The sequence below is a fragment of the Pelophylax lessonae genome (genome assembly GCF_965119305.1).
Source record: "Pelophylax lessonae genome assembly, chromosome: 7".
NCBI lineage: Eukaryota > Metazoa > Chordata > Amphibia > Anura > Ranidae > Pelophylax > Pelophylax lessonae.
The window spans coordinates 47081573-47108708 of NC_138774.1; positions in this window are offsets into that span (position 1 = coordinate 47081573).

A 27136-nucleotide genomic window follows, 5' to 3' on the forward strand; every position below is an offset into this window, starting at 1 on the left:
ATGCTGGCGTTGTTCGGCTGCTTCGGCGGATGCACATCATGTGTTCTGGGACTGTGCACCGGTTCAGCGCTACTGGTCAGAAGTGGTCTCCTGCCTTGGGAGGGTGCTGATGACTTTGGTTCCGTTGACCTCGGGTGTCTGTCTCCTGGGCCTGGTGAAGGAGGTGGTCCCTTCGGTGGCCCATAGAACACTATTGATTATCCTGCTATTCTATGCCAAGGAGGCTATATTGTTGCACTGGAAGAAGGTGTCCCCCCCATCCCTAGTGTTTTGGAAGGGGCTGTTGAATGCTGTCCTACCATTTTATAAAGCAACATATGTGTCCCGGGGATGTCTTAGGACATTTGAGAAGGTGTGGAGGGCTTGGGTGGAATCCACAGAGACCGTGGGATGAGGCTCATGTAAATAACCACTCCACCTCAGTTGTCTACTTAGGCCCGATCTTCATCTGGGTTTTTTTTTTTTCAGCCAGAGGATGTCTCCATTATCTTAGTTCTGTGTTCTACTCCAGCTGTAACATGTTTGTAACCTGAACCTTTATTGATGGTGGGGCGGCTGGGTGCGGAGCTTTCTTCGCTCCAGTCGCCTCTGGGCCTTACTGCTCCAGATTGTTTGATGCGTTGCCTAGGGTTTGGGGGGAGGGTGGGTAAAAGTTGGTTTTTCACACTCTGTTGTGCCGCCCCACCTGTGTACTGGGGCTGGTAGTTTGTTATGTTTTGACGGTGAATTAAAAAAAAAAAAAAAAAGGCATTGCCACGATCATTAGAGTGAGAGAAATAATTCTAGCTCTAGACCTCCTCTGTAACTCTAAAAAAGTAACAGCTAAAAATGTTTAAAGTGTCTCCTATGGAGAATTTTAAGTATCGTAGTTTGTCGCCGTTCCACTGGCCCGACTCCCGGTGTGACTGAATACAGCGGGAGCGAGCCTCCGGCGGCGCGAGCGCGCCGCCGAGAAAGGGGAGTGTCTGGCGACTTAGGTCTACTTTGCCAGACGATAACTAACCACTTTGCCGCAGTAGGCAAGTGGTTAAAGAGGCCCTGACATGCCTATTTCTATTACAAGGGATGTTTACATTCCTTGTAATAGGAATAAAAGTGATCAATTTTTTTTTTTTTTTTAAATGAAAAGTAAAATAAGAAAAAAAAATGTAAAGCCCTCCATCCCTATGGGCTTGTACGCAGAAGCAAACGCATACGCAAGTTGCACCCACATATGTAAACGGTGTTCAAACCACACATGTGAGCACTGGACCTCCTCTGTAACTCTAAACTGGTAACCTGTAAAAATTTGTAAAGCGTCACCTATGTATATGTATATATAATGTTTGGGGGGTTCTAAGTAATTGTCTATCAAAAAATACTGATTTTAACTTTTTAAACAACAAGTGTCAGAAATAGGCCTGGTTCTTAACCACTTCTGGACCAGAGTAAGAATACTTAAAGTGATATAATGGAAAATTTCCTATCAAATACATACCGTAATTTTCCTTTCCTGATGGACTCCATGGCCAGGGCCGCTGATAGGAGGGACCACCAGCCCTTTTGTAGGGGGCCCGAGCACACAGGGGGGCCCACACAGAGAGGGGGATTAGTGATGGACAACAAATACAGAAATCTTCCTCCAGCACCTGAATCTGATCTGTCTCTCTCCCTGCTATCAGCTTTTATCTGTTCAGAAAGAGACAGCCATCCATCACTAATCCCCCTCCCTTGTGTGGGCCCCCCTCCCAGCACTTATCTCTGCTCAGGAGTTTATTTGTAAATTATAACTTTGTTTCTCTCTCTCTGATCACTGAGCTCCAACTTGCCCAGCCTGTATATTTTTCTCATCTCATCTTTTTTATTTAACATTGTTTTTTTTTAGATTTAGCAGGAATTATGCGAGTTATGTTATATTTGTGTCTGGTAATAGTGATTTTGTTGTAATTTTACCTAAATGTATCTTTAATATTTTCTTGGGGGGCCCCTGCCAGGTAGTCTGTACGGGGCCCTGCGATTTCTAACAGCAGCCCTGTCCATGGCAGCATACGTATGGGTTAACCCCGCCTCCACTCCTCCCCTATAGGACCCCACTCCCATAAATCTTTGCTCTGAGCCAGAGGCCACGGTTCATAAATAGCCTATTCATGACTCTGGGTGGGAACTCCTGCTGCCATGGAGTCCATGAGGAAAGGAAAATTACGGTAAGTATTTGATAGGAAATTTTCCATTTTCCTGACAGACTCCATGGCAGCATACGTATGGGAAATAACTAGCCATACACACCCAGGTGGGCAATTGCAGAACCAATAAATAAGGGTTTAATTGACACTGTCCACCGACAGGATTTGTAAACCAAAAATTAACAGAAGATAAAGAGGCCGGCTCTACACAATAATGAGCCATAAATGTATTGATCAAGGACCACAAGGTCACCCTACTGATTACTTTGAGAACCACATGCTGCAAAGCCGCCCAGGATGCGGGCACACTCCTGGTCGAGTGAGCGGTCATCATCCCCAAAGAAGCCAAGCCCTCGGCTCTATGAGCCTTTCGGATGGCCCAGACAATCAATGCCACAATCGTCCTAGATGAGGCACATTTGTCTTTGTCTTTTCCGGAAAAAAGGATTAACAGGCCTTTTGAAGCCTGAAGGAAGCTGTAGCTTTTAGATGTAACTTCACAATATCTGAGAGATTCATAGAACCAAAAGGAAGGCACTGCTGAGAGTCAAACTCCTGTTTATTAGACATGCACTTAACCAACTAAGCCACAGGGCGACCTCTCCCATGTCTAAAGGATGCAAGTTAGTACACCAAAGGGTGGCAGAACAGTTTCTTGGTTCCCATGAAAAACTGATGTACCCATGGGAATGGAGTCAAATATAGGTAAAAGCACTGCTCAAACTGGAAGAACGTTAACAAAAATTTCTCCATGACCAGGGAATCATGTTTTTTTTTTTTTTTTTTTTAATGCTGACATGATAGCCAGGAGAAAGGCAAACATGACAGAGAGGCCTTTAACGGACACAGTCCTAGAACACTCCACTCCAATTCCTGAGAGGGAGTTGAGAACAATAGGGAGATTCCATTTGGAAAACCTTTGCTTACTCTGAGGTCTGAACCTAGTTGCTCCCTTGAAGAATTATTGGACAGGAAAGATGCCTAGACCTGGAAACACCTGTGAAGGCTGATAAAGCTGACACTTGTACTCTGAAGGAGCTGATAGATAGAGCCAGATCTAAATCCGACTGGAGGAAGCCCAGAATATTTAGAACTTCTAGATCAGTAAATGATCTGTCAGCAGCAGACATTTATTGCACAGACTTTGACCAGATTCCCCCGTAAACTTTGTTTGTGTTCACTCTCCTATTCAAGAGAAAAAGAGAGAGAGATGACTCAGGGAGAGCAGCCGAGGACCTCCAATCTCAAGAACCAGACCGTCAGACGTAACCGTGCTGGACATGGATGTAGAAATGCACCCAGTGACAGAAGGTCTGGCCTGATGAGAAAAGGGACTGGGCCCCAGTAGCTGAACAGTGCTAGTAAGGGGAACCATGGCCTAATTGGCCAATAAGCTATTACTGCCACTACCTCCACAACTTCTGTTCAGGGTTTTCGTAGAAACCCAAGGATCACCAGGAGTTGAAGAAACACACAGGACTGTAATGTTCTGGTACCTCTGGTACCCTAGTTCCATATTTCTCCTTGCTAATTGCGTCCCATCTTGTTATACAAGAGACGCATATACCTTTAAGACCGGATGACATCATTGCCGAGCGCCGCTATTTCAATCGCCGGCTTTCTCTCACTCATCGCTCGTTCAACCCACATGTTCACCGCACCTTCTCCTGTGAAGTCGGAGCTGCTGACATTACCCTTTGCTGAACAGACGCCGAAACCTTGCCGCTGATCCGTATCTCGCTACGGGATCATCTCTCACTCTATGGACATTGTTACTGCTACTTCTATCTAAGTGATAAATACCCCACAGGGGAATCCTTACTAAGCAATCTCCTACTGTCATCTACTGCAATTACCTGGACTATCTATCTATCTATTCCATACCATCTGCATAGATTGCTAGCTTTTGGGACTACCTTGAACTATCATTGCACTAGGTTACTCTGTCTACTCCATCTGTGTCCTCTTACCATCTGCACTATACTAGAGATCAGAACCTATCTGCTTACCATCACCTGCAACTCTCCTATACTACTCCTAGTAATCACCATACAAACCTGTCTCTCATCTATACATTCTCATATGTTCTATCCCTCCACTAAACATCTGATTGAGTATATGTATATTGCATAACAGGCTGTACACCGTGATGAAGTCCTGAGAGTTGGATAGGTTTATTCAACAGTATCTCTGCAAGGCTACTGAGTGTGATAATTCTGCAGCTGAAAATCCATCCATTAACAAAAACGCATGAACGTCACAGATTGAACGAGCCTTTAAAAAAAATATGGATTCAGCAGAATTATCCACTCATGTACTACAATTAAAACAGCAAGTAGATGCATTGATCCTTGCGCTTACAGAGTTACAAAACGGAAATCAGACCTTGAGACAGCAGGTTGGCCGTCTCACACAGCTTCCTGCTACTCAGCCCCGTGAGCCTAAGATAAACCCTCCTCTAGTGTTTTCTGGTGATCGGAGCAAGTTTCGTGAATTTAAAAACGCATGTCGTTTACTTTTTTTGTTAAAACCTTTAACCTACACCAATGACCAAACTAAAGTTTGTACCATCATCTCCTATTTAACGGGTGAACCCCAGGCGTGGGCAGACGCTCTCTTTGAAAAGGATGATCCTCTCCTTAATTCTTACCCTCTATTCCTAGCACAACTTGCTAGTTTATATGAAGACCCCAATAAGCAGAGTACCGCTGATATCCAGTTACGGGCCTTGAAACAAGGAAGGAGACCCGTTGAAGATTTCGTGGCAAATTTTAAAAGATGGTCCCCTGATTCAGGGTGGTACGACACATCTTTGAGAACGCAGTTTAGACTCAGCCTATCTGAGGCCGTTAAAGACGAGCTCGCCCGAGCAGATTTACCTGGCACTCTGGAGGGACTGATACAGACCAGTATCAATATTGACAAACGACTACGAGAAAGAAAGGCTGAGAAGAGGGGCTCACCATTTTCCAGTCCTTCTCGGATGTTGCCTGCTGACCCTACTCCTATGGAGGTAGGAATGATACGCCCACCTGTGACACCTTCTGAACGTGCTAGAAGGAAGACCGAACATCTCTGCATGTACTGCGCATCCCCGAATCATTTGATAAACGGCTGTCCCCTTGTCCGCAAAAAAGAGGGTGAGTGTTCAAATGTCTTGCTAGGCGGACTCACAACTTCCTTTTCAAATCCTTATCTTTTTGTTCATTTAACATTGCAGTGGGACCAAACTAGGATCACCACCAAGGCTATGATCGACACAGGATCTTGTGGAAACTACATTGACAATTGTTTTGTCTCCCTTAATAAAATACCTATTGTTTCTAAACCCAAACCTGTTTCCGTTAGTTTTATTAACGGTACCCCCCTATCCTCTGGTCCTATCACCAGTCAGACACAGGCACTCCTAGTAATTGCTGACGAGTCTCATGTAGAGACCACCACCTTTGATGTGTTAACATCACCACATTTCCCAATCATTCTGGGACTTCCCTGGTTACACATACATCAACCAATCATTGATTGGAAAACAAGAACGCTAGCGTTCTCTTCTCACTATTGTGAAACGACGTGTAATCTCCCCACACATGATAGGATCCTGTCTGTAGTGTCGGATGACATTATACCCAAGTGTTATCAGGACTTATCGGAGGTTTTCCTTGAAAAAAACGCTCAAATGCTACCTCCTCATAGGGACTATGATTGTTGTATCGATCTACTCCCTAATAGCAAGTTGCCCTTCGGACATGTTTATCCTCTCTCACAGGATGAACTCTCTCATCTGAAGGAGTATCTGGATGAGAACCTGGCAAAAGGATTCATCCGACCTTCTACTTCCTCAACTGCTGCTGGACTTTTCTTTGTCCGCAATAAGGATTCTAGCCTTAGGCCTATCATTGATTTCAGACAATTAAATGCCATTACAATAAAGGATCGTTATCCTTTACCTCTTATTCCTGAACTTATCGAACAGGTGCGTGGAGCTTCTCTTTTTTCAAAATTGGACCTAAAAGGGGCATACAATTTAATTCGAATCCGTAAAGGGGATGAATGGAAAACGGCATTCAGAACCAGATACGGACTGTTTGAGTACCTTGTAATGCCTTTTGGGCTATGCAATGCTCCCGCAGCCTTCCAACGATTTATAAATGAGATATTCAGAGACTTGCTTGACGTTTGTGTTGTAGTATATCTGGACGATATACTTATCTATTCTCATTCCTTACCTGATCACATAAAACATGTGAGACTTGTGTTGTCAAGATTACTTGCACATAACTTATATGTTAAATCAAAAAAATGTTTGTTCCATAAAGAGGAGGTACTATTCCTAGGATATATTATATCAAAAAATGGAATCAAGATGGACATGAGCAAAATATCCTGCATTCTAGATTGGCCTGTGCCAACCACTCGCAAAGCATTGCAAAGGTTCCTAGGATTCTCTAACTACTATAGGAAATTCATTAAAAACTTCTCTGTGATTGTAAAACCTCTCACACAACTTACAAGCACGAAGAAACCATTTAATTGGTCAAAAGAAGCAGATAATTCAGCATTCTGTCTGCTGAAATCAAACTTTACTACTGCCCCCATACTATGCCATCCAGACCCATCCCTTCAATACATCTTGGAGGTAGATGCGTCAAATATGGCAGTAGGAGCAGTTCTCTCACAACGACCAACAAACACCTCACCTCTTCACCCAGTTGCTTTCTTCTCAAAGTCATTAAGCAGCCCCGAGGTGAACTACCCAGTAGGAGAAAAGGAGTTATTAGCCATAAAACTGGCATTAGAGAATTGGCGACATCTACTTGAGGGCACTCAATTGCCAATCCTGATATATACTGATCACAAAAACCTTTAATACCTTCAGACTAATAGAACTCTTTCCCACCGACAGGTTCGGTGGTCGTTATTCTTTCTGAGGTTTAATTTTTTAGTAACTTATACGCCCGCAGACAAAAATAAAAAAGCGGATGCACTTTCACGACTATCCTAGAAAGATTCTACCGAGGTTCCCTCAGTTCCTATAATACCACTTGAACGTATTATCGGTGTCATTCGCTCCCTGAAGGAAGAGATTTTGCACAGCATAGGACTGGACTCGCCACCACCACAACTAACTACCGACGCAGAAGGCTTCCTCTATTACAACGATAAATTATACATACCCCCTACTATGAGAACCAAGATCTTGGAATTGTCGCATGACGTACCTATGGCAGGACATATGGGTATGACTAAAACTTTAAATCTGCTTACTAGGCAGTTTTGGTGGCCAGATATGAAGACAACCGTAAAAAAGTTCGTTTCATCTTGTGATATCTGTGCAAGGTCTAAAATCGACAATACAAAACCATCGGGGTTACTTTGTAGTTTACCGATACCCCAGGTTCCGTGGGAAGTGGTATCCTTAGACTTCATAGTGGAATTACCACCTTCCAAAGGATTCAACACCATCTTGGTATCAGTGGACCATCTGACCAAGATGGCACATTTTACTCCTATCCGAAGACTACCTTCGTCCAAACAAACAGCGGAATTACTTGTGAAACATGTCTTTAAGTTACATGGTATTCCAAAAACACTGCTGTCTGACCGTGGTTCACAATTCATCTCAAAGTTTTGGTTAGCTCTATGTCAGATACTACAAATAGAGCGTAAACTTACTTCTCCATACCACCCTCAGACAAACGGACAGACAGAGAGAGTTAACCAGTGCATTGAACAGTATCTGCGTTGCTATACTTCGTATCTACAGGACGATTGGGCAGATCTCCTCCCGTTGGCAGAATTCGCCTATAACAACGCGACTCATAGCACTACTAAACAAAGTCCATTTTACCTAAATTATGGGTTTCATCCCACACTCCTTCCACCACATATCTTGCCATCCAGTAATCCAGTGGCATCTGATTATCTTGCCCAGATAAAGGATTCTCTGGGATTACTCAACAATACCATATCACATGCTCATAGCCAACAAAAGAGGTACTACGACCTTCGTAGGAAACCCTCTCCCCAATATACCATTGGGGATCTTGTTTGGCTTTCTACAAAAAATCTGAGATTGAAAATCCCTAGTAAAAAACTTGGACCGCTATTTCTGGGACCTTTCCCAATAGAGAAGCTTATTGGAAAAGCTGCAGTACAACTCACATTACCAGCAGATCTCAAGATACATCCTATCTTCCATGTGTCTCTACTGAAGCCCCATGTTCCTAACCAAGGAATAAGGCCTACTATCTCACCTCCACCTCCTGTACAAGTGGAGGGTGGAGAAGAATTTGAGATAAAAGAAATTTTGGATTCCCGCTTTAATAGAAGAAGACTCCAGTATCTTGTACGATGGAAGAACTATGGGCCCCAAGATGACACCTGGCTGGATACCTCCGATATACATGCCCCTAGACTAATTCGCAATTTCCACTCGAAATATCCAGAAAAACCAGGTCTAGAGGCCTTCCGGAGCCGGCCTTAAGGGGGGGGGTACTGTAATGTTCTGGTACCTCTGGTACCCTAGTTCCATATTTCTCCTTGCTAATTGCGTCCCATCTTGTTATACAAGAGACGTATATACCTTTAAGACCGGATGACATCATTGCCGAGCGCCGCTATGAGCGGCTATTTCAATCGCCGGCTTTCTCTCACTCATCGCTCGTTCAACCCACATGTTCACCGCACCTTCTCCTGTGAAGTCGGAGCTGCTGACATTACCCTTTGCTGAACAGACGCCGGAACCTTGCCGCTGATCCGTATCTCGCTACGGGATCATCTCTCACTCTATGGACATTGTTACTGCTACTTCTATCTAAGTGATAAGTACCCCACAGGGGAATCCTTACTAAGCAATCTCCTACTGTCATCTACTGCAATTACCTGGACTATCTATCTATCTATTCCATACCATCTGCATAGATTGCTAGCTCTTGGGACTACCTTGAACTATCCTTGCACTAGGTTACTCTGTCTACTCCATCTGTGTCCTCTTACCATCTGCACTATACTAGAGATCAGAACCTATCTGCTTACCATCACCTGCAACTCTCCTATACTACTCCTAGTAATCACCATACAAACCTGTCTCTCATCTATACATTCTCATATGTTCTATCCCTCCACTAAACATCTGATTGAGTATATGTATATTGCATAACAGGCTGTACACCGTGATGAAGTCCTGAGAGTTGGATAGGTTTATTCAACAGTATCTCTGCAAGGCTACTGAGTGCAGCTGAAAATCCATCCATTAACAAAAACGCATGAACGTCACAAGGACCCAATGCATTTCCAATGATCCGTCAGGCCACCTGCACCTGAAAAATCTCCACATGTAGAGACCATTCCTTGTTGTCCAACTGGACTCTGGAAAGAAAGTATGCTAGAATATTTTGGACTCTGGGGAAATAAGCATCAAAGATGTATGCTTGATTCTTCTGAGCCCAAGACATAATTGGCTTCGCTTACTGTAATAGAGAGCAGGCTGTGAGTCCCCCCTTGTCTTTTAACGTAGGAGACCGCCGTAGTGTTGACTAGCCTAAGAGCACTGACACTCCCTTCACTATATTGTGAAAAGCCTGTAGGGTGCAGAAGGCTGCAACACAATCTTGTGAAATTGATAGCCCCATCTGCCTTGAGCAATCCCTGACAGGCAGCAAGCCCCTCAACCCATATTGGTGGTATTGAATGTGATTGTGAACCAGGAAATGGGGCAATGGAATGGCAAAATTAGCCAGTTTCTCCATTGCAGCCACTAGGGGACTCACTCATGACTGAGGTTATGTAGATGACCTGAAATCTGCTTAATGGCTCCCACTGCTGGAGAAACATCCTCCAAAAGAGCCATGCTCTCCAGAGCGTCCACTTGACCATTGGATCTGTAGACACCATAGTGTCGATCATTTTAGATGCTGAAAGGCACGCAGGTGGGAAGAAGACAGGGCCAGGAGTATTCTGTTCCAGAACATCAGGATCCAGATACAAAGCAATGGTCCTCTTGATTATATCAAACTGAGCCCCAAGGCACACAAGAGACAGAATGGGCTCCAGGTGTCTCTTTTCCAGAATCAGCCTCCAGCTGAATTTTGAGGAGCAGCTGCCCTCTGTTTTGGGACAGTAGGAGCAGAACATCCAAGTAACCATGCAGGCGTATGCTCCTTGCCTTGATAAAGACCTTAACAACCAATAGAATCCCTAAAACACACAGGGTGATGTTGAAAGCCCAAATGGTAGACAAGCAAGCTGGAGATGGTCATGACCTACAGCGAATCAAAGGAACTTGCGAAAGGAAAGACTTCTACAATGGGCACATGAAAGTAAGCATCTTTCGGTCTATTGGAAATGAGCCAGTCACCTGGCTGGACCCCCTATCTTTTGATTAAAATAGGTTTAGGTGCACAAGGTTTAAAATTGGCCCCTGCAAGCCGCTCCTCTTAATGACCATAAAGAGGCGAGTACATGCCCTAAAATCTCTCGCATCCTGGGACTGGCACAGCAGCACTTTGCGACACCAGTGACTTTACATAATACAAGAGTATATGCTTCATTTTACCTCAGATTGAGGCTAAATCTGTGGAAATGAATCCAAGATGAGGACTTCTGATGGACCATGCGTGTCCTGTAAAGACCGCTTTGATGTTCCAATAGTCTGAGGCTCAAACTCAGTAGCTTTTTGGATACCCAAGGTCAAGCTTTTAGCAAACGTCTGTGGGGATAGCTGTCCTCTTCAGCAGCTCTTCCTAAAATCCAGACCTGGTCTGTAAAAACATGCGACCCTCGCCCGCTCTGAACTTTGTCCTCTAGACTGTGTCATCTTCTGACCTAGCAGCTGCCGGACACCACTATGCGGATAATGTCAATTGGAGCCTCACCATGGAAACCTACACCAGCTCCAGCTCCTGAACTACCAAGCTCTTGAATACTGCGTCCACATTCTCCTTCCACGTTTCCATCACTTTAAACATGGGCACAAGAGCCCAGGCCGACTTTCAGGCCCTTCAATGCATCTTCCAATGATGAGCGACATGCTTGCTTGCCTCATTAAGGCCTCAACGACGAGAGAGGAAGCCTTTACCAGATGCTTCACATCCTTATCTCTGAATGGATAGAGCTTGACCATCTTGCTCAGAAGGGAGTTATATCTCCCGACCTTGCTCCACTCATCCAATATGATGTCCCTTATTTCCATTAGGAATAGGAAATGAGAATGCTCTCTCTAGAGGTGCTTAAAGAACTTCCTCTTGCTTTGCAGGAGACTCTACAGGTTCTACTAGTGTAAATGCACTCTTCATTGCCTTGACCAAGGGTGTCACAAGGGCAAAGGGACCCCTCTCGCTTTCCCTTACTTTCTGAGGTCTTCATAAATGGATGGCTTGATTAGGACGATTCCCCGTTCTTCCTGGCCATCCCTTGTCGGAGAACACGCTGTAACGACTGTTGGACTTTGCGTGTGGCTTGTACCCCACTCATTAAGGGTTTTCTGCACTACGCGACTCACCAGAAATTCCATTTGCTGGAAATCATCATCCCCTTTTCCAACCGCCTGGGCTTAGTATGGCTCACACAGAGACTTGTCCTCTGGGACCTAAGTACTGCATCCCCAGCAGGCTCCTTCCTTGGAGCGGCTGACATGGCGGTGGATGTGGTGCATCAAGGAGGATTTAGTGCTTCTGCTATGAAGGCTGGACCCTGATGGTGACTAATGATGACTAAATCTGGAAGAAGAATGTTGATGTAGTGACCTAATGAGGTCTTGATCATCTCGTGCCGTGTATTGTCAATCTGAACTAGAAGGACTTAAAAACCTAAAAGAAAACAAAATAGGGTAGAAAGGAAAAGGGTTAAAAAACCCAAAAGGAATGCCCAGGCAAGGGAGAAAAGGAAAGGGTTAAACACACCCTCTCATCCCCACTACAAAAGGGCTGGCCACCAGGGGGGCAGTGATACATCTGCCGTGTGGAAACTGCAGAGGCAGCCAACCTGCACAGGTGATAGACCCATCAGGATCTCACACACACAGGCAGCACACAAGGGTGTTAATGCAGAGCATATACCTGTGATGATTGCACACAGCATTTATGCCCCGTACACACGCGTCGATAGTTGGCCTTGAATTTTCGGCCAACGTCCGATCGGCCGATTTTCGGCTTGTTAGTATGATGCTTCCGACAACCGACTCCGACTTTTCGGCCGAAACAAATCTGGTGTGGAGGCTATAAAATTTTTGTTGGCCATCACCACATAGGCCGATTTTCCATCAGTCAGTACAGATTTCGGCAGACAAAAATCTGATGAGCAAGACTGGGCATGCTCAGAGAAGAAAAAACACACGGAAAGTAAACCATCACATGACATCACTTCTGAAGTAGATTTTTGTTGGCCGAGAAAATTCGTGTGCAGTCTAGAGCACATTTCAACCAACACAACAACACTGGACAAAAGTCGGCCGATCGGTCGGCCAATAATCGTTGCGTGTGTACAAGGCATTAGGGAAACTGGTGCAAGCTGCCCACAGAGAAATCCCAATATCAACAGTACTGACCGCTGATTGAATTTCTCCACTGTAATGACACCACCACGCCCACAGCTCACATGCGCTGAGTCCCTGGGCAGGAGTAACCCAGGGACGTCAGGTGGAAAAGAGAGAGCGACGGCTTGGAACGCAAATGTGCTCCAGCCGCCATAGGCTGGAAGAAACCAGAGCCAGTGAAGAAAACCGAACAAACAACTGCTGCCATGGATTATGCAAAAATTAAAAGTATACATCACCACACACGGCATCCCCATGACCATGCCTAGATCCAGAAGACGGTGCTGCACGGGCCCAGGGCAATTATGGCCACCTGCTAATAGCAAGGCTGTTTGACCATAATGCCGCTTTGCCTGCCAATGGCCAAGCTTAAGCTCTTCGTGGCACTTCATTAATCGCCCTTCTCCACCCCGCTAATAGCTGGGGATTGCTGGAGACTCAACATGGCACCAAATCCATCGCTCTTCTCCACCCCGCTAATAGCTGGGGACTAAACATGGCACCAAATCCATCGCCCTTCTCCACCCCGCTAATAGCTGGAGACTGCTGGAGACTCCACACGTCTTCCAGGGCACAGCTTGCCGAACAAACAGGCCTCGATCGAGGAAACTTCATCCAAGGTAAGACTTCAACCATTCTGGTCCTTGGGAGGAGGACAAAAAAGGAACGTGGCCTCTGGCTCAGAGCAAAGATTTATGGGAGTGGGGTCCTATAGGGGAGGAGTGGAGGCAGGGCTAACCCATACGTATGCTGCCATGGAGTCTGTCAGGAAAAGGGATATTACCACTTCTGGACCGGAAAGATTTGCCCCCTAATGACCAGGCCATTTTTTTTGCGATTCGGCACTGCGTTATTTTAACTGAGAATTGCGCAGTTGTGCGACGCTGTACCCAAATAAAATTGATGTCCTTTTTTTCCCCACAAATAGAGATTTCCTTTGGTGGTATTTGATCACTTCTGCAAATTTTTATTTTTTGCGCTATAAAAAAAAAAGAGCAACAATTCTGAAAAAAAAACGATTTTTTACTTTCTGCTACATAACATTCCCAAAAAAAAGAAAAAAAAAATGTAAAAATCTAAATTTGCATTGCATACTAGCTCATTATGAAAAACTTACCTTAGAATGAAGCCGGCGCAGTGGTGCTCACACTTCGCTAACGCGGCGGACATGTTCACTCGTCTTCCTTCCAGGTTTGCATTATGCGGCCATCTGATTGGCTGGAGCCGCGATAACGTCACTCCCCCGCTTGCTCCCAGGAGCCGCCAATCACGGCACAGGGCTCTGAAGGAACGGCACGGGCGGTGATGTCAGTGGCTGCATGCAAAGTACATATCTCCTAAATGGTGCAAGTTTAGGAGATATTTACAGTACCTTATCATAGATATACTGCGGCAGGCTGGCTCTGCTGTGCGAACCGTCGTACCTGTACGGTGGTTTGCGGGAGCGCTCCTGGGGGTGAGAGCGTGCCCCCGGAGGCACGTGCCCGCCCTCTCTAGGCAGTGGGGATGCCGATCCAGGGGGCCGGCAGCCGCGATTGCCGCCGGCTCCTGCGATCGCTCCCACCTGAGAGAGAACGACGGTCTGCTGTTGTAAACACAGCAGACTGTTGTTCTCTCTGAAATTAACACAGAGCTCCTGTGATCCTTCTATATAGGATTACAGGTCTCTATGCTCATTTCACAAGTCCCTCCCCCATACAGTTAGAAAACTAGGCTCACACTTAACCCTCTGATCATCCCTGGGTTATCCCCTTCCCTGCCAGTGTCATTATTACAATAACAGTGCATATTTTTAGCACTGATTACTGTAGTAATGTCACTGATCCCCTCAAAAGTGTCAAAAATGTCAGTTAGGGGTCCGATCTGTCCGCCGCAATGTCGCAGTCCCGCTAAAAATCGCAGATCGCAGCCATTACTTGTAAAGAAAAAAAAAATAAAAATGACAAATCTCTCCTCTAGTTTGTAGACGCGAATACTTTTGCGCAAACTAATCAAAATACGCCTTTTGCGATTTCTTTTACCAAAAATATGTAGCAGAAAACAAATTGATCTAAAAGAATGAAAAGTGTTGATTTTAAAAGTTTTTTTTTGGGGGGGGGGGGGGGGAGAGAATGTTCTATAGTAGAATGTGAAAAATATTGTTTTTTTAAAATTGTCGCTTTTTTGTTCATAGCGCAAAAAATAAAAAACGCACAGGTCATCAAATACCACCAAAAAAAAGCTCTGTTTGTGGGAAAAAAAGGAGATCAATTTTATTTGGGTACAGTTGGGCACAACCGAGCAATTTTCCATTAAGAATGGTCTGGTAATTAAGGGGGCAAATCCTTCTGGTGCGGTGGTTAATATCACTTTAAGTATTCTTATACTGCAGTCTTTGTTGCGTTGTTGAGTACATCCTGGAAAATTCTATATACTGAAGCCAACTACATATACGTGTCCTATTTATTTCCCTTCAGTGTCATTACATTGAAAATGAGTGTGAATGTGAGCAGACAGGAGGAAAAGAGGAAAAGGTTGGTTAGTAGGGTGCAGGAAGGATGATGAATCAGGGGATGTACAGAGAGATCAGGGTGTGTAGCAGAGATGGGGGGGGGGGGCGGGGGCGAATAGATCATATCAGAGCTTCTCCTATCGCAAACAGAAAGGATATAATATCACAAATACACACAATGGAAATATTGAAAAATGTCACCTGATACACTGAAAGTACTGATCTCCGTTTCTCAAAAGCGAAAGCAGAAGTTTGAAGAATGACTCATTTCGCATTGCAAAACATCCTCTACACCCCTACTGGTTGCTTTTCAGCACGTGCTTTTTTTTTTTTTTTTTTTTTTCACTGTACTGGGTTTCAATGCTTTTTGATGCATTTTCTTTCAAATAGTTTTTATTGAATTTTGTCATAAAACACATAACAGAAAGAAATGAAAGGGGGGAAGCAAGCAGGCAACATACATAACAGTGTATATCAACTACAGAAACTGTTTCTCAAATTGCAGTAATACTATTCAGCATCAATATGTACACCCATTACAAATCCAGACAGTGACCTATAATCTAACAGCATGGCCCCACCTATTGACACAGCAGAGTATTGATTCCAATCTATATATTCACTGCGCTACATAGGAAGAATACCATTGTTTCCAGGGATTCCACCAGTCTAACTCTCTCTGATACTTCTCGTGGTTAGGAGCCATGAGTAATTCAAATGTTTTATGCATTTGGGTGGTGTTTATGACCTCATAGAGGGAGGGAGGCTGCGTGTCCTTCCACCGTCTAGTGATATTGATTTTGGTGGCAAGTAGGATGTTGATCACAAGTTTTCGGAACACTAGCGGGATTTGGTCAATTAACAGGTGCAACAGGGCAAGAGCCGGCGACGGCAATACGGGTATCCTAATAATTTTTGAGATCAGTGCGAACACCTCCTCCCATAACTTCAGGATGGGAGGGCACGCCCACATGATGTGCTTAAGAGTGCCTGGAGCCCCACATCCCCTCCAACAGGTGGACGGGGCGGTGGGAGCAAATTTTGCTATAGCACAGGGTGTGAGATACCACCGTAGGGATAATTTAAAGTGAAGTTCCCTTAGGGACGCGCTCAATGTGGCTTTGGTGCTGGATACTAATGCTTTTTGCCATTGGGTCGGCGAGAAGGTCCCCCCCAGGTCTTCTTCCCATTGCTGGAAGGGGCAGTTTTTGACGAATACAGCCTTTTCACCCAGCATAGAGTAGAAGAGCGATATGCCTTTGGTCGTCGTTTGGGGTGCGGTTAAATAGTGGCAGGCGCTTGCCGGTATTTTAGCACGCAGTTGTGGGTTACGACGTAAGCAGGAGGTGATTTGGCTATATCTGAACCATTCCTTGCGGTCTAAGCGGAGATCCCCCACCAGTTGTTGGAAGGGTTTCAGGCCTTCACCACTATAAAGATTGTGCAAGCAGATACGGGGAGAGCGTTGCCACGCTGTCAGGTCTATATCAGGGACAATCTGAAGGATACTTGAAATCGGCAGGACAATGCTAGTGAGCGGCGTATCTTTCCACTTAGTGTGTGTCAGATGCAACCATGCCGAGACCGATGCCCGAACTGTCAGGGAGACATATTTAGGGATACGAGCACCCTGTCGCCTACTACATAACCAGGCACGTAGGTCAGATCGCGGGGTCTCATCCCGTTCCATGATTCCCCAGCTTTTGTCTGGGGTCGGCTGGAACCATGTGCGCAATTGTGATAGCAGCGTGGCCCAGTAGTAGTCTATCAGGTTCGGCATGGAGGCACCTCCCACAGCAGTAGTTTTCAGCAGTAGGCTTCTGGCACATCTGGCCCGTTTACCCTGCCAGAGGTACCTGGATACCATGCTTTGAAGTGCAGAGATATACGATTTGGGGATGGGGATGGGGAGGGATCTAAACAAGTAGAGCAGCTTGGGCAGGGTACACATCTTAAATGCCGCCAGTCTCCCAGTCCAGGTAAATTCATGCCTGGAGAGAGACTGGAGTTCCGCAGATAATTGGGATTTAAAAGGGACGAAATTAGCTTGGAATAAGGCGTTAGTGAAGCCAGTAAGCTTGATTCCTAAGTAAGTCACCCCAGAGTCTGACCATTTATACGGGAATGAACGCTCGAGGAGTTTTCTGGTAGTGCCATCCACCCCAAGGTCTAATATGTTCGATTTGTTTTCGTTGACTTTGTATAGAGATATGTCTCCAAAGTCTGCTAGGATCTGTTTGACACGTGGAAGGGAAGCGGTGGGATTTGACAACATAAGAATAACATCGTCTGCAAAGAGACTGATACGATGTTCCTGGGAGCCTACGGATATTCCAGTGATATTGGGGTCTGATCTAATTTTTTGAGCTAGGGGCTCTATGGCCATGTTGAAAATGAGGGGAGACAGTGGGCAACCCTGTCTCGTCCCATTCGTAATCAGGAACGGCGACGAGAGGGTGTTGTCCACTAGGACCCGGGCCGAGGGACCGGCATATAATGCCATGATTGCCGAATGCATTCTGCCCTCAATGCCGAAGCGCCGAAGCACCTCGCGTAAGTAACCCCAATGAACCCTATTGAACGCCTTCTCTGCGTCCAAAGAGAGGAGCAGAGAAGGCGTTCCATTTGTTCGGGCAGCATGTACAACGTTAATGAGGCGTCTAGTCGCGTCTGCCGATTGTCTACCCCTAGTGAAGCCAGCCTGGTCCGGATGGATGAGCTGTGGCAGGTAAGTCATCAGTCTAATGGCCACCGTCTTAGCATATATTTTAATGTCTGTATTTAACAGCGAAATTGGGCGAAAGTTTTGGGGGGTGTCAGGCTCCTTCCCTGGTTTAGGTAATGTAATGATGGTCGCCGATAACATTTCCAAGGGAAACGAGGACGATGTAGCGGCCTCATTAAAGACCGAACATAGGTGCGGGGCCAGAATGTCCCTGAGCTGCTTGTAGTATTCCCGTCCGGGCCAGGTGACTTCCCGGAGGGCAAGGATTCAATTGCAGACTTTATTTCATCTACCGTGAATGGGCTATTAAGGTGGGCCAGTTGCGTGGGTGATAAGGTGGGGAGAGTGACGGAATCTAGAAAAGCGTTTATGAGTCCTGGCGTGGGAGATGAGGTTTGTGTCGCTTGAAGATTGTATAGGGAATCGTAATAACTGCTAAACGCATTTGAAATGTCCCTGGGGTCCTGAAGTGATGCGCCCGTGGTTGGATGTTTAATGGAGGTGATCCTGCTCTTAATACGCTGACCTTTTATTTTTGCGGCAAGCATTTTGCCAGCTTTATTGCTGGTGGCATAGTATTTCGCTCTAGACTTTTGGAGGTTACGTTCATAGGAGCCTAGCAGGTGCGCCCTAAGTTCTTGTCTAAGCGTGAGCAGTCGCTGTTTAAGAGCCACCGCAGGTGCGGCTTGGTTCTTAGATTCCACCAACACTATTTCCCCCGTAAGCCTGTCAATTTCCCTCGATCTCTGTTTATTCATTCTATGCTGTAACTGCACTAGTATTCCCCTGCTATATGCCTTGTGAGCATTCTAGAGGACTGCAGACTCCGAGACCGACCCCTCATTGATTCGGAAGAACTCCGACACAGATTTACTGAGATGCTCAGCATTCCCTGGGATTTTAAGAACGTCAACCCTCGCTCGCCATGGTTTGGGCTCATGGGTCACAGGAGACACCGTAAAGGACACGGTAACAGGAGCGTGGTCCGACCAAGTGATAGGGGCTATCTCTGAGTCCACGGCCCTCCGAAGGACCGCTCTATCAGTCAAAATTACATCAATACGGGCATACGTGTTATGAACAGCTGAGTGATGTGAAATTCCCTGTCGGAGGGGTGGTGGCACCTCCACACATCAAACAGTTTGTTCTTGTGGATAAAGCTCTGTAGAGATGCTTGGTGCCTCGTGGAGGCAGAGGAGGTGTCCAAAAGCCTGTCAGGTGGTAGATTAAAGTCCCCGCATAGTATCAAAGAGCCCTTCTGAGCAGCTCGTATAGCTGTGACCGTGCGGTTCAAAAAACTGAGTTGTCGCACATTAGGAGCATAAATGGAGGCTATAGTCACAGCAAGACCGGCAATGGTGCCGACCACGATGAGGTATCTTCCATTGGGATCTACAGTGGAGGAGATAAGAGTGAAGTCCAGTGATTTATGGAATGCAATTAATACCCCTTTCCTCTTTTTAGGGCAGGAAGCTGTATAAACATCAGGAAAGTCCTTGTGTGTACAGGTAGGTGCATGCGCATCCAAGAAGTGTGTCTCCTGGACGCAGACAATCTGCGCCTTGTGAGTGATCGCTGTCCTCCACAGCGAGGCCCGTTTGGCTGGGTGGTTTAAGCCGTTAACGTTCAGCGACAGAATTTTAACTGTCATTGAAGACTAAGGACCTGTGTGTGGTGTAGCTACTCACAATCAGGATGATGCCATGGCCCAGACAGTGAAGATCCAGGAGGGTCGGCTGAACTTGGCAAGTCTGAAGTCTGGAGAGATGCATAGAACTTGACGCTGTGCGGAGACCCCGATATGGTACTCGATGAGCTTGTGGGAGCCTTGCAGCATAGAAGTAAGGGATATGTCTGCTTGCAGGAAGAAAGAAAAATGGAGAACAAAACAGTCCAGTGAAAAGAAACAACAAATACAAATAGAACAAAGCGGAGATCTTCGGCATAATAGCCATCTCCAGGTGGGGTGAAACAGTTACTTAGCCAATCAGGCCAGGGAGCTCCAGGCAGAACAGTTGTGGCAGTCAGGCATCCAAAATGAAGTTGAGAAAGGAATCAGACATAGAACATCAGGCGTCATTAGGGGTACGTTGAGGTACAGCGTACCACTGTTGGGGTACCCTGCTCGGGGACTTTTTGGCTCCCGCCGGAGGTGCGGCTTCGGGGATAATCCCCCATGATTGAAGCAGGGACAGGCCTCGCTGCAAGCTCGTGATGGAGTGTGAGACACCATTTCGGTCCACTAAAATCTTAGAGGAGTGTTTCCATTTATAGGGGAGGTTATGGTTGCGGAGAGCTTTGGTGATGGTGGACAGCTGTCTCCTCATATCCAGGGTGTGTTTGGACAGATCCGCAAAGATCTGGATGGTAGAGTACGGGTCTGGGAACTGACCGAGGTGTCTGGATTTTTGCAATATAGCTTCCTTGATGTGGTAGAAGTGCACTCGTAAAAGGGTGTCATGAGGAACTTGCTGGGAAAGAAAAGGGGGCTTCGGGACCCTGTGGATGCGATCAATAGTGAAATCAAGAGCGGTCGCCTCAGGGATAAGTGTAGTGAATAACTCCAGGGCGAATTTGTGTAGCTCTGCAGGTGGGACAGACTCAGGGATGCCCCGGATTTTTAAGTTATTCCTTCTGGAGCGATCCTCCAGATCTGCAATTTTAGCTTTTATCCACTGGTGTTCCGTGATATTTTCCTCGTGGGCTTCCACCAGTTCATTAACTGTTGTGACCATGTCGGTCATGGAGGACTCCACATTGTGTACTCTATCCCCCAGTGAATGTATCTCCGAGGCAAATCTGTTAGCAAGTGCCATTATGTCAGCTTGGAGGGATGTGTGGAGCGTGTAAATCATGTCTTTGAGGGCAGTGTCCATGATGGGCTTGCCATGGGTAGGGAATTCAGCAATGGGAGATGGCCCTAAGGAAACTGGTAGCATAAAGGCGCCTGTGCGGCCTGTGACAGAGGCCCTGTCCTGCGAGTCTAGTCTGAGTTTTGACTTGGCGGGGCTTCTGCATGAGGGTCTGGAGGGCTCCGGGGTGCGAGGAGACACAGTACCTGGTTCGGGGTGATCCCCCAGAGGCGCGTCATCAGGCAAGTCCGAGTAGTGCACCCGCCGCTGCTCCGGAGCAGCAAGGCCCGAGCCGCCGGCGCCATCTTGTCGACCGCTCCGGGATGACAGCGGGAAGAAAGCCGTGAGCTTTTTCGGCCCCTTGTCGTTCTTCCTCTTCCCCGTCATGGCAGCAGATGCAGGGCAGGTTAGGGAGTCAGTTGCGTGCTGGATGCCGTACTTCGCTGAGCGGATGTCGCTGGATTCAGTGTGCCTGGAGCTGGAGCGAAGGATCAGACGTCCATCTAGGTCCCGCGCTGGCCATGCCCCCCGCTTTTTGATGCATTTTAATGAGTTCCAGTACAGTTCTATGCAGAAAAAAAAGCAACATGTTGTACTTTTTTTCCAGAATGGAAAAGCACTGGAACTGCGCTGGTGTGAACTATGTCATTGGAACCCATATTTCTTACCATTTCTACTTTCCATGCTTTTTTGATGCAGAAAAAAAACACTTGCGACTTGTCCTGCGACTTAGGACTGCAAAGTCGTACTCCATGATTTCCAATGAGAACCGATCAGTTCCGGCCACATCCGCTTCCTTATTGTCAAGTGTAACATAATTGGATATTCCCGCATTTTTTTTTTACTTACCTTGTTTCTGTAGAAAATATACTCGCCTTTCCTTCTACTTCCTCCCTCCTCGGCCTCGGCCCGCGCCGTCACTTCCTGTCCCGCAATGCGTCCTGGGGGATCTTACTCATCACTCCCAGGATGCAATGGGCAGTGACCTAGGCGGCCGGCCGCTCCTTTCATCGCGTTATTTCCAAACAGGAAATGACGTAATGAGAGGCGGAGCCCAGCGTGGACGGCACCATATTTAAATAGGTGTTAATAGGCTTTATAGGGGCGGCAACTTCCTCCACACTGCCGTCCCTATGGAAACACATACTATGCCGATTGCATAGTACTGAGCATGCGCGAGAATTCGTGCTGCATTCACCGGCCTCCTCCCTCTTAGAACGAGGAAGCAGGGCAGACATTTCCCTACTGCGGCCTCGGCTGACCCGGACAAAGATGGCGGCGCTCTGCAAACAAAATATGAAGTAAGATTTTATGATTGCCTAACTGTTATTAAACTGTATAAAACCGGATTAGCTGATGTATGAAGGGAGGTGGATCACTGTTTGGGAAGTATTTAAAAAAAAAAAACGATTCTACGGCCGGAACTCCGCTTTAAGTTGCAGTGACTTCAGAGTAGTCCCTGTGGTACTTTTATCCAACCTTGATGCGTTTTGAGGTCCGTAGACCTCAATATTACACAGGCATTGCTTCAAGTCCAGTCAAAATCACGTGACTTTTAGGTTGCACAAGTGTGAAAGGGGCCTAACTGCCCTTGTCTTATCTTGCTGTTTTTTTTTTTCCTATTACATTCACCTAGGCCCCTTTAACACTTGTGCGACTTGTCATGCAACTTGGGACATCATAGTTGCATGATAAGTTGTACCCTATGATTTTCAATGAGTATCATTCACATCTGTGCAACTTCAAAGTAGTCCCTGCGCTACTTCTGGACTGACTTTGATGCATTTTGAGGTCCATAGACCTCAAGATTACACAGGAATATCTTCAAGTCCAGTCAAAATTGCGGCAAAATCGCAGCAAAGTGACATGACTTTTAGGTTGCACAAGCGTGAAAGGGGCCCAACTGCCCTTGTCTTAGCTTGCTGGTTTTTATTTTCCATTACATTCACTTAGGCCCCTTTCACTCTTGTGCGACTTGTCCTGCGACTTGGGACTGCAAAGTTGCACGACAAGTAATACTTCATGATTTCCAATGAGTACCGTTCATATCTGTACGACTTTAAAGTAGTCCCTGTGCTACTTTGGTCTGACTTTGATGCATTTTGAGGTCCATAATCCTCAAGATTACACAGGCATTGCCAAGTCCAGTCATAATCGCGTAAAAAAATCGCAGCAAAATCGCACGACTTTTAGGTCGCACAAGTGTGAAAGGAGCCCAACGGCTCATGTCTTAGATTGCTCGTTTTTTTTTTTTTGTTTTTTTTTTACATTCACTTAGACTGCATTCACACTAGTCCGACTTGGCATGCGACTTGTCAGCCTGACAAGTCCGGTCCGTCACGCTCCCATTGTGCGGTACAGGAGCCGTTCTAATAGGAGCGACACAAGTCGCTCCGACTTAGAAAAAGGGTCCTGTACTACTTGGGGGCGACCTGGAGGCGACTTGCATAGACATTCATTTTATGAAGTCCGTGCAAGTCGCGCTGCACGCGATTTCACAGGTCGCCCCCTAAGTCGGAGCGACCTAGTGTGAACCGGCACTAAAGTAATTGTAAAATCCCGTAATAAAAAACAATAACAAACATGTTATATACTTCCCTCCTCTGTGTAGTTGGTCTTGGATCCTCCTCTTCTCAGGTCCCTTTTTGCTGCCCCAAGCTCCTCCCTCCCGTCGAGTGCCCCCACAGCAAGCAGCTTGCTATGGGGGCACCCAATCTGAGCTGTGGTTTGGCCCCACCCCTCTCTCCTGATTGGCTAACTCACTTTGATTGACAGCCACAGCAGCCAATAGCACCACAGCTGTATCTCAGCCAGTCGGGAGGGAGAGTTCCAGACAACTGAGGGACTTTTTGACATCGCTGGACAGAGAAGGGGCTCTGGTAAGTATTAGGGGGGTGCTGCTAAACCCAGAAGGCTTTTAATCTTAATGCATAGAATGTACCTTCTCTGCCTTAACTACTCAAATTAATAATCTAGAGCAGCATTTTTCAACCTTTTTGTAGTCAGGGCTTCCTTTAGAATTGCGAACAACCCTGGGGCACACTAGTCTGAGGGCTCGTTCATACCAGGTGCCTTTTTTGCGCATCCTTTTTTATATTAGGGTGCTCTATGCTTGTAAAACGCACAAAAGTGCTGGCATGGATTTTAAACAAACGTGCAATTGGTGGATGTATGCGGGTGCCATTAAAGTGATATTATGCCTCGTTCCCACTGAGCTGTACGGTTCGGTACGGTACGCAATTTTTGCCGTTTCCAGTGTCAAAAGTTGTGAATGGTACCCTAATTCCGAACCGCACTGTACCACTTTTTTGGGACCCTTTCGTACCAAGCACAATCGTACCGTACCAACAGAATGGAGCTACACTGCAGAATGTTGATTGGTTGACAGAGAATCATCACTTCCGCCACATGCCAAGAAGCAAGAACAAAATCTGCATTCAGTGACGGTGCTGGACTTTTAAAACAGGGGTGGCAAAGGGGTGGCAAGGTATTATTTTGGGGGGTCAATATATAAAGTGTTCAATTACACTAAAAATAAGTTTCCTGTGTGTGCTGGCGCGTTATGTTTTGTTTTGGAGCCGTTTGGAGCACGAAGAAGCTGCGTGTCTGCTTAACCAATGAAAAGTGTAGCAGCAACACGTCCCCCATATAGACCTCCCCCCGTACAGTAGGCCAGGGTAAGGTGAGGTCCCGTCCCCCATATAGATCCCTATAGATCCCCCTTACAGCATGCCAGGGTGAGGTGAGGTCCTGTCCCCCATATAGATCCCCCCTAACAGCAGGCCAGTGTGAGGTGAGTTCCGGGGACCTCACCTCACCCTGGCCTACTGTACGGGGGGAGATCTATATGGGGGACAGGACCTCACCTCACCCTGGTCAACTGTCAGGGGGGGATCTATATGGGGGACCCCACCTCACCCTGGCCTGCTGTAAGGGGGGAGATCTATATAGGGGAAGGAACCTCACCTCACCATGGCCTGCTGTAAGGGGGGATCTTAATGGGGGACCTCACCTGGTTCCCCATATAGATCCCCCTTACAGCAGGCCAGGGTGAGGTGAAGTCCCCCATATAGATCCCCCCCTTACAGTCAGCAGGCCAGGCATTGGGCAAGGGCAGGTTCCCCATAAGATAGATCACCTTTCCTTTACAGACTTCTCACCACTCAGTCAGTCACTAGTACAGTCAGACAGTACTACAGTAGTAGTCTCTTACCTACCTTTTGTAGTGACCAGCATGCCCTCATCAATGTAGTGACCAGCGTACCCCCCCATCAATGTAGTGACCAGCATGCCCCCCATCAATGTAGTGACCAGCGTACCCCCCCATCAATGTAGTGACCAGCATGCCCCCATCAATGTAGTGACCAGCGTACCCCCCCATCAATGTAGTGACCAGCATACCCCCCATTAATGTAGTGACCAGCATGCCATGTCCCCTTCAATGCAGAGACACTTACCTAAGGTAGAAGAACACAGCCTGACATCCATCCCACATGTTCAGTCTGCCCCGCAGCTAGTTCTCTTGACCGAGCAGTGAGCGCGGCACAGCGAACCAATCACGTCGTGAGTAGCGGCACAGCGAACCAATCACGTCGTGAGTAGCGGCACAGCGAACCAATCAGGTGTTCAGGCAGGCGTGATTGGTTAGCTGTGCAGCTGCTCACGGCGCCACTGCTCACCGCTCAGTCAGGAGAACTAGCTGCAGGCGGAACATGTGGGACGGATGTCGGGCTCTGTTCTGCTACCTTCTACAACCACTGAGTATCGCACGTTCGGCGATGTGACTATTGCCCACGCTCTATTGTTCAGCCCTACCTATGAGTGTAATGTTTTCAGCAGGGTGGCAACAGGGGTGGCAAGGACTTAGTCTGGGGTGGCAATTGCCACCCCAGTTAGCCCTCTGGCTCCGCCACTGTCTGCATTACTTCCTTCATTGTCCTTCGCTGTGTAGCTTTCTTTTTCGTGCGAGAATTCTCTACTTTCCGGCATACACTTCGCCTATCAAGTGACGTTGATCTCTACTTTCCGACTACACCACGCCTATCATGTAAGGGTACTGTTGGCAGTGGAAATGCAAGCCTGATCAAGGTGTACCGTACCGAACCATACTGAACTTTACAGAACTGAACTGTACCACTAAGTGGAAAGGAGGCTTTAGAGTCTCTTTTTTTTTTTTATTTAAAAATAACAAACATGTCATCAGTGGCGTAACTAGAACCTGCAGGGCCCCAATGCAAGGAACCATGAAGGGCCACCCTGACCCCTGGATGGGGCCCTTCCCTCCCAGCTTGGTGGCGGAATGCCAGGGCCAGTCGCAAGTGCGATGTTTAGTAGTTCTGCCACTGGTGTCAGTCGGTTTTTTTTTTTATTTAATTTTTCTAAATATTTCTAAATATTTTTTTTTTTTTTTTACAATATTTGTTTTAATTCTTTTTTACTATTTTTTAGGAGCCCTGTTTGGGGGGGGGGGGGGGTTGGTGAAAGTCTCTGCACAGAATAAATGGATAGGAATAGCTCTGTACAGAGCTTCCCATTCATTCACATGCTAAAGCATTGTAAATACAGTTTACTATGTTTGTTTCAGTTATGAAAAGTTATGAATATGTTTCAGTATGGATCACTGACTCTCCATTCAGAAAAGGCTTCATACTGACAGATCCCCCGCAGCAGCCAGTGTAAGAGGGGGGGGGGGACCTTGCAAAGCTGTGGGGATGAGGTGGGGCAGGAAAAAACAGGAAAAAGCACGGGGGGGGGGGGCTGGAAAGCACACATGGGGGGGGGGGGGCAGCAGAAAGAAGATGCATAGGAGGAGTTGTGGGGGTAGCTGCATATAAAGGAACCAATCTCTTAATTTCCCCCTCCCACAGGCATTCAGGGTTTGGAGGAGGAAAATGGAGAGATGGGTTCCTCCTATGCCGGTGTTTCTCCATCTTTTCCCAGTCAGGGCCTTTTGAAAGTATTTTCAGTCTGGAGGCCCCCCAGTCTAAAGCCCCGTACACACGATCAGATTATCGAACGATCTGTCGTCCGTTTTTTGTGGCATGCTAGTCTGATGTGGAAAGTGAAGAGGTTATTTTCATACGAATTTTCCCGTACTACAGAATTCTACTTCAGAAGTGATGTCATGTGTTGGATTGCTTTCTTTGTGTTCTTCCATCTCTGAGCATGCCTAGTCTTGCTCTTAAGATTTTTTTTCCGTCGAAATCTGTACTAATGAGATGAAAATCGGACGTTGTATTACGGACGACAAAAATTGTATAGCCTGCACATCAGGATTTTGTCAGCCGAAAAGTCGGAGTTGGCTGTCGAAAGCACCATACTAACAATCCGAAAATCGGTCGTCGGATGAATTTTCCCTACAGATTTTCTTATTGT